This window comes from Lepus europaeus, chromosome 5 (assembly GCF_033115175.1).
Source record: "Lepus europaeus isolate LE1 chromosome 5, mLepTim1.pri, whole genome shotgun sequence".
NCBI classification, from domain to species: domain Eukaryota; kingdom Metazoa; phylum Chordata; class Mammalia; order Lagomorpha; family Leporidae; genus Lepus; species Lepus europaeus.
The window spans coordinates 145,600,419-145,609,389 of NC_084831.1; the positions used below are offsets into that span (position 1 = coordinate 145,600,419).

Here is an 8,971-nt window from a genome sequence, read left to right on the forward strand (position 1 = left end):
AAGCTGAAGGTGTCCCTAAAAGTGAGTGGGCGTGGGTGGGACCGGATCAAGCTCATACCTGCTAACCCTCTTAGCCAAGGCACAGCCAGAGAGCAACAGGGATGGGGAAGAACGCCAGTGCTTGTCGGAGCCTCCACACGGTCCAGCACGGTGAGTGTAGTGAGGAGCCCCATGGGACTGGGCGGTGTGGTCTTCACCACCAGCTGCTCTCATCTCCTCAATGGATCTTCCTCCCAGCCGCATTCTGGGAAGGAACCCGCCAGGCTTCTGGAACTGGTCTGCCAGCTATTTCCATAGCGAAAGCTGGCCTCACACGTAGGCCTTGCCCGCCTCTGGAAAATGTCTTGCCTCCCTTTCCAGGGTGGTTGCGGGTGCCCCTATGTCCTGCCTCAGATATTCAGGTGGCTGACTGGGTGAGAGCCGATGAGGAGCGCCCTGGCATCCTGGTGCTGGAGAGGGTGGGCTGGGCAACCCTCCTGGCTGTGTTGAGCCAGTTCCTGGGTGACAGGACCTCTGATGGGAAGAGTCGTGTTAAAATGTGGACACTGTAGGGTGGTGACATACAAAGTCATGAATGAGTGCACGGTAGCCTGCCTGGAGGGCAGCAAAGAGGTGTGCAGGCTCTGTTCCTGCCGCCCGAGTGGCCAGGTCTGGGTCTCCTCTCCTGTGCAGTGGGTCTCAGAAGCTCACCTTGCTGGTTTGGGGTGGGCAAGCCAGGTGTGGGCAGCTCCATGAGGGAACTGGCCTAACTGTGGGCTGACACCTGCCTCCCTCCCCTGCACGAGCCAGGAGGAGAGGCAGAAGGCAGGTGAGTGGGACCTGCCTCCCTCCCACTCTGAGTAGGTTGGAGCAACTGCTGTCTGCCTAGGAGGCAGACTCCCAAAGGGTGAGTGACCTCAGCAGTGACACCGTGAGCCAGTATGCTTTTCTTTTTTTTTTAAGATTTATTTATTTCTTTGAAAGGCAGAGTTACAGAGAGGCAGAGGTGGGGGGAGGGTCTTCCATCCACTGGTTTACTCCCCAAATGGCCACAATTGCTGGAGTTGAGCTAATCTGAAGCCAGGAGCTTCTTCCAGGTCTCCCACACAGGTGCAGGGACCCAAGGACTTGGGCCATTTTCCACTGCTTTCCCAGGCCATAGCAGAGAGCTGGATCAGAAGTGGAGTGGCCAGGACTTGAACCGGCGCCCATATGGGATGCCAGCATTGCAGATGGCGGCTTTACCCGCTACGCCACAGAGCCGACCTCTATACTGGAATATTTTCTAGAGGGGTGTGTGTGTGTGTGTGTGTGTGTGTGTGTGTGTGAGAGAGAGAGAGAGAGAGAGAGAGAGAGAGAGAGAGAGAGAGAATTGGTCCGGCATTGAAAGCACGAGTGAACCATAACAAGAGTCCTACTATACCAAGGAGACAGGAGCCTGAGGGGGCAAATCTCCTAGCCCTGGAGTCTAAAACCCCTCAAGACACAGAGGCCATAAGCTAGTGGCAGTTTCCAAAATCAACTTGAGCCTCCTGAAGTCTGACCAGAAGAAGAGATAAAGAAAGAGATCTTCCACCCCCTGATTCCCTCCCTACCCCCAAGCTGCCTGCCACAACTGGGACAGGGTCAGGCCAAGGCCAGGAGCCAGGAACTCAATCCAGGTCTCCACGTGTCAGGCAGGGCCCAGCGACTTGAGTCATCATGCCTGCCCTGCAGAGTGCACATTAGCAGGAAGCTGGAATCAGGAGCAGAGCCAGGGTTCGAACCCAGGCCTCTGGTGAAGGATGCTGGACACCCATGTGGCATCTTAACCAGTGCACCACCTGCCCACCCTTATAAGGGATCATTTTTAATAAACACTTTTATTCAAACTTGCAGAGTTCTATGAGGTGGTAGAGTATGACCTTCCAGCTAAAGGAATTTTTTTGGATCTGCTTATGAATTTATTTAAAAAAAAAACTATTCAGAAACATATATACACTTCAAGTGAGATATTAGTACCTTGTTAAATTTTACATTTTGATCACCAATTAGAGAAATTACCTTCATGAATAGAAGCATTTTAGAAAGCTGAGAATTTTATAATTCTAGAGGCAATTTTCTCATCAAATGACACATAATTTCAAATATCAAGGGATTTAAGCAAAGGTTTGCTGGACATTTTATAAATCACAATGAAGAGAGGCAGCATCTAAAAAATAAACATTTAGTTTTTGTTGCTAAACTAATATTTAATTTTAATTTGCTTACAGATTTTGAACAATATTTTATGCTGTGATATAAACAAGCCAAATAAATTTGTTATGTAATTTTAGTGATTGCTTTTCTACATCTTCAAATCCATATTTATACTTATTTTTTCTTTGATGCTGACAGGAATGTATTATCATTTTAGAAATGATAAAATATATAGAATGACAAAAATATTTACATTTGAATTTTTCTATGCCTAATAACAATCATTATTTACACAATTTACTATGTTTAAATATTTTTACCTTGAAAGTTATCATAAATATGGATTAATTATAAGAATCAGTGATTCTTTGCTTAACTTAGTTTCCAAGGGGGAAATTAATGACTTGAAGACTTCAAACTGTTGAAGTCTTTACTTAATAGATACAAAATTGATCTTTTGTATTTAAAGATAATTGAAAATGAATCTTGATGTGAATGTGATGGGAGAGAGAGCGGGAGGTCTCAGGGTTGCGGGTGGGAGGTAAGTATGGGGGGGGACATCCACTGTAATCCAAAAGCTGTACTTTGGAAATTTATATTGATTAAATTAAAGTTAAAATAAATCTGCTGTTTCCAGCACTCAGATATGAGACGCCTGCACTGCAGGTGGCAGCTTAACCCATGGAGCCACACCCACCTCTATGTCAGGCACTTTGGAACAGCTCAGCTAGGCAGTTAGTGTGATTGATATGATGTCAAGGGATACTGTTGAGCTGGAGAGTCCAGTTTCAATGGGGTGTCTCAATATCTCTAAAGTCTCAGAGATTTTTCTTGATCTCTTTCTTTCTTGTTCTTCCTCTCTGCCTCTTTCCCTATGTTGCTGACTTTTTCTTCATGTGGCATCTCATCTTTAGTGTGTCTTCGTATGGCTTTTTTTTTTTTTTTTTGGTCAGTGTTCTAGGAGTTGTTAAACTGCTTGCAAAGTTGCTCAAGTCTTAAGAGTGAATGTTTCAGGAAGTCAAAATGGAATCCAAAAATATCTTCAGACCAGATCTTGGAACTTACATCATAGAACAATTAATTTCTGCCAGATTTTGTTTGTTCTGAGTCACAGAACCTGCCAAAATTCAAGTAGATGGACTGTCACCAGGACACAGATACTGGCAGGTATGGCTCATTGATCTGTGGGAAGTCAGTGTTAGAGATTAGTCATCAGAGAAGCAATAAGGGATGTGTTTCCAAAGGTGTTTACTACGCGGTTGTTTATATTAGAAACAAACAGCAAGGAAAATTGTCTACCAAGAGGAAACTGAGGGTCTGAATTTTGAATTATATGCAAAGTATATTTGATTTTGCATGTCTATGCGTATAAATATGGCACTTAATTGTGTGGAGGAATGTTAGTATATTTATCTCCACATCAGTGCAGGTGGAAATACCCAGAACATTTTGATTTTCTTCACATTTTTATTTTTTCAGTTTGGAAAATTTTCTATGATGAGTATGTGGGAAAATAAAAAGGTGTATTATACATAAGGTCTTTTGTTCTTATGTTTATTGTTCAAATAGTACTGTTTAGAAAGCCTGTGATTTGCTTTTTTGTACCTTTTGTGGAAATATACTGTGGCTTTCATGTTTTCTTATCAACATTGCCTAATGCATTGTCCAGAACATCAATTGGTATTTGATAATGAATAGTGCAGTAATAACATTCATGTTTTACTTTCCCCTTGCTTTCCTGGATATTCAGAAATAAATTTGTCTTCGGTTAATTTAGAATTGCTTTTGGTAGTAGGGATAATTTCCCCTTTAGAGGGAAAATAGGTCTTTCTAATTTTATTTTTAAAATTTAGCTTAATTATCTAGTTCTATATTACAGTGAATTGAAATGCCTCAATTATTTATGTTGTTTTGGAAAGGGAGAAAGTAGACTTCCTGTTCGTTTTTAAAAATCAAGAAAATTTATCCTTAAGTAAGACATTCCATTTCATTGTGAAGATGATTAATTGCCTAGAGAATCGAGGCAATACATAAAATAATTTAGATAATTCAAAACTAAATAACCACCTCTTATAAAATGCTACAGATTTCCTGACGCATGCTCCCTAGGCAAATTATTCACTTGCCCTTGAATTCGGATTCATGCTGCTAAGATTGTTTCACTTCACGTTTAGATCAGGTATACAAAAAGTGCTCAAATTTGTAGACAGCCATTCGTTATGTCATTCACTCTGTTTTGTGAAATATAAGGTTTCAGGATCCTTTTAGAACAAGTGCATTGATAATACTTGCACAGTCAGTATGACTTCTAAGGGTTGAATATCATAAGATATTCAGTATGTCCCGTGACCCCACAGGTCCACCAGAACCCCAGTATACACTGAATTGCTCCCCAGGCCCTGGTTTTTTGTTTTCTTCTGTTTGTTTGTTTGCTTGTTTTTTGTACCAAAAGGCACTTCCTTTTTTTTTTTTTTGACAGGCAGAGTGGACAGTGAGAGAGAGACAGAGAGAAAGGTCTTCCTTTTGCCGTTGGTTTACCCTCCAATGGCCGCTGCAGCAGGCGCACTGCGCTGATCCGATGGCAGGAGCCAGGTGCGTCTCCTGGTCTCCCATGCAGGTGCAGGGCCCAAGGACCTGGGCCATCCTCCACTGCCTTCCCGGGGCCACAGCAGAGAGCTGGCCTGCAAGAGGAGCAACATGGACAGAATCTGGTGCCCCGACTGGGACCAGAATCTGGCGTGCTGGCACAAGCCCTTTTTTTTTTTTTTTAAACAGTGCTTCTGCTCTAAAAATTCAAGTTAAGGCAGTGCCTCTTGCTCACTCTCAGGCCTGGCGGGGGCGGGGTCCCTGCCGGGTGGGGCGGGGCTTCTGCCAGCTGTGGTCCACAGCGCGAGGCCTGTTAGTCCTGGTTGCCGCCCCCGTACAGGTCGGCCAGCTTCCTGGACCTGGTCCCCCAGTCGTTGTAATCGTGGTCCTGGTCCCCGGAGCTGGGCGAGTTGAGGGAGCCGACGGAGCCTGCGTGGTGCCGCGGCCCTCGTAGTCGAAGACCAGCGGGGGTCGTACAGGGGCGCAGTGGGGTCCTTGTCCGCTGCCAGCGGGGGTCGTACGGGGACGCAGTGGGGTCCTTGTCCGCTGCCAGCGGGGGTCGTACGGGGACGCAGTGGGGTCCTTGTCCGCTGTCAGCGGGGGTCGTACGGGGGCGCAGTGGGGTCCTTGTCCGCTGCCAGCGGGGGTCGTACGGGGGCGCAGTGGGGTCCTTGTCCGCTGCCAGCGGGGGTCGTACGGGGACGCAGTGGGGTCCTTGTCCGCTGCCAGCGGGGGTCGTACGGGGACGCAGTGGGGTCCTTGTCCGCTGCCAGCGGGGGTCGTACGGGGACGCAGTGGGGTCCTTGTCCGCTGTCAGCGGGGGTCGTACGGGGGCGCAGTGGGGTCGCTGTCCGCTGCCAGCAGGGGTCGTACGGGGGCGCAGTGGGGTCGCTGTCCGCTGCCAGCAGGGAGTCGTATGGGGGCGCAGTGGGGTCGCTGTCCGCTGTCCGGAGCCCCTCACTGATGAGGTCTCCGATGTCCCCCGGGTGGGGCACAGCGGGCCTGGCCGGGTACCGGGACTTGGCACCCACGGGCCGCTCATCCACCCGCCGCACGCGGGGGCCTTGCTCAGGGCGTGCTCCGTGACCGCGCACTGCTGCCGCTGGCTGAGTCCTGGTCCTGGTCTTCCTCGCCGCCGCCCTCCTCACCCGACTCCAGGATGTCGCGCACGTCGTCCTCGGGTGGATGCGCAGCTGCTTCGCCTGGCTCCTCCTCCCGCCGCTTCATCCACGGACAAACAGCAGGACCACGGTCCGCGGGATGACGGTGCAGAGGAGGATGGCCACAGTGGCGCCTGTGCCCGGACCAGCCGCTGCCCCCGCACCAATGGCGGTGCAGTCCCCGGGCACACCTGGACCTTGATGATGGACATGGTGGACAGCGGGGGTTCCCGGAGTCTGTGACAATGACGAGGACGTCGTGCATCCCTGGTCCAGGTACAGGACGCGCAAGCTGAGCTGAGCGTAGTCACCGTTCAGGCGTGTGCTGGTCCAGTTCTTGCGCACGGCGGCCGGGACCAAGGGCAGCTCCAAGACTTGGGGCCGGTGTTGGGGTCGGAGTCGGCGGCCGTGATGTCGATGGCGCTCAGGTTGGGCTTCCCGCAGGTCTGCGCCTCCTTGGGCAGCAGCTCTGGGACGTTGTCATTGATGTCGATGAGATGGATCTGCAGGGTCCCGGTGCCGCTGGCTGGGGGATCCCATTGTCAGCTGCCAGGAAGGTGGCCTCGTAGACGTGGTTGCTGATGTCCAGGGACTCGCGGTCCAGCACGGAGGCTGTGCTGATGTGCAGCCAGTTTGCCCGGTCTGACAGCTTCGAGTTCTCACTGCCCGCTGCATGAAGTGGTCGGGATCCACAGCGGGAAAGGTGGTGAGCACGGTGCCGGGGGCACGGCCTCCTCCAGGCGGATCAGCTGGTGGTTGGAGGGGAAGTAGAGCGCCTTGTCGATGTCCATGACAGAGATGGTCACCCCCGCCGTGGACTGGAAGGACATCCAGGGATCTATATGCAGTAAGTAAAAAGACTCCTGTATTTACTCTAATTCAGCATAACTTCTATATAAAGCTGGCTGACGGTATTACAATGTAGCTGAAATTTGGCTAGATATAGAGAATAGAATTTATTGATTTGAAATTATGATTATTGAAAGAAAATATAATTGATGATATAGGTATAAAAATCGTCATTTGGTGAAAATTGGTTTATGTAGCAACACACACACACACACACACTCTCTCTCACCTAAATTTCTGAATGTGGCTGAAGACTGTAATGATTTCCAGTCTAAAGGAATGGATATTGTTAGTTATTCCTCCTCTATGGGAAATCATGGGGATGTAGGCAAGTTACAAAAGCATTTGCTTGGCTATGATTTCCAAAAAAAAGAGGGGATTGGAGGAGATGAACTCTAGACTTCTTTCTGAATCTAAAAATTCTTCATTTTCCAGAACTCATTGTTTCAATCATTCTTGCCATTCTGTGTTTTTAATACAATTCATTTTAATTGAACCCTAAATAAAAACAGTATCAAGACAATTTATTTCTCACATCTCCCAAATATAATTTTAATGAAGATTTCTGAAGAATCAATGTAGAGTTTAGGGAATAGAGAAAAAAAAATAGACACTGAAATGTTTTTACACTTTCGGTACTCTTTGGTCTTGGGAAAATCCAGTAAATGAGAAACTTGTTCTAATGTGCACTTTGTGTGTTCTCATGTGCGTGCCTGTGTGTGTATGGAATATGTGAGAAAAAAAGACTAGTTGGGGATATCTGAAACAAAATCACACAGTGTGATCTTTTACTGAGTTCGCGAGTGGCTTTTTAAACTCTTTACTTCTAAGGTTTTAAATTCGTATTAACAATATTTAAATAACAGTTCACTCGGTTAAAAATGGGAATAAAATTATATGCATTACATATTACACATACATGCTTTTCATAGAGTAAAATAACTTGGAACGATCCTATAAATTTTAATTTACACATCTGTGTTTTTCCTACTGCTACCTTTATTTAATGTTTTCTTTTATTTAGTAACAAATTGCCTATAAATGCATTTGATGATCTGACTTGTGTTCAAGTAACTGTTATATAGCCAGCAGAGCATATTATTACAGGTTTTTGTCTCTTAATTGGCCAATGTTGTAACATCTGTCATTTTTTGGGAATCAAATTTTAGTTTCAAAAGCAGCATGAACAGTCTGGCACAGTCATATCACTGTGACTTCAGTTTAATCTACTTGCCCTCCTCCCTCTCTTCATTCATCACCTTCCCGCCCTTAAAGCTCCCTTTCTTCTCATAGTTCCTTTTCACTTTATTGGACTCAATGCCAACTCCATATCTGGCTATCGATTCTGCAAAATGTGTTGGCTTACTACTGCAAGGTCGTTCATAATTATACATAGAATTCTTATACTTCTGTTGGCATGATTTTTCCTGCCCATAAAAAGTAGAATGCTCTTCTCAAGTAGTGACATTGGGACACAGGGAACTAGAATTTACACACTAACAAATGGATTATTAAAAAGGAGGTAATTGCAGAAACCAGCGAGAATATTTCTGGCAGTGTACTCCTTTTTTTTTTTTTTTTTCATTTCAGCTTGTATGGACTCCTTTTGTGATACTCCCGAAGGTAACACTGCCAAAATAGATGAAATCTGAGTTGAAGTAAAAATAACAGGCAAAGTATTATAGAAGTGTGAACCTAAATTTTTTCTGTGATTTGAAAATCCCTTTAGGGAATTTTCATGTTAGTATTATTTTTCTCCTTTTCTCATAACAACTGGAAGGGCAGTTTCACTACAGCTATTAAAGGACCACATCCTCTAGTTACATCGACAGACAACAAACGGCAGCTGCCCCTCCTTTGTCCCTATCCTTTGACAAAGTTTCTCAATACCACCCAACTGAAAGAAATAGTGGGATTCTCCATTTCTTCATTTTTGCCTTCTCTGAGACTACATAGCAGCATGAGCAAAAGAGGCCTTCAAATTTTTACTTTTACATATTAGGAAATGTGTGAAGTTTTTCTAAAACTAAAAAGTGGGAGAAATCCAAAGAAGCATGAAGTGAAGTTAATTTGGATTACTGTAAATATTTCCCACACCTCAAACTTGGTTATCATAATAGCATCATTAGTTACTTAATTTGATTTAGCAGTTACGTCAATTGGTCTTTCTGAGACAAATTTCCCCTATTTATACTAGAATATTTGGAAAAGTCAATGTG

General features: G+C 45.8%; 1 pseudogene; it reads right to left on the reverse strand.

Moving 5' to 3' along the window:
* Window positions 1-5,056: 5,056 nt before the first annotated feature.
* Window positions 5,057-6,733, reverse strand: LOC133761159 (cadherin-4-like; annotated as a pseudogene).
* Window positions 6,734-8,971: the final 2,238 nt, after the last annotated feature.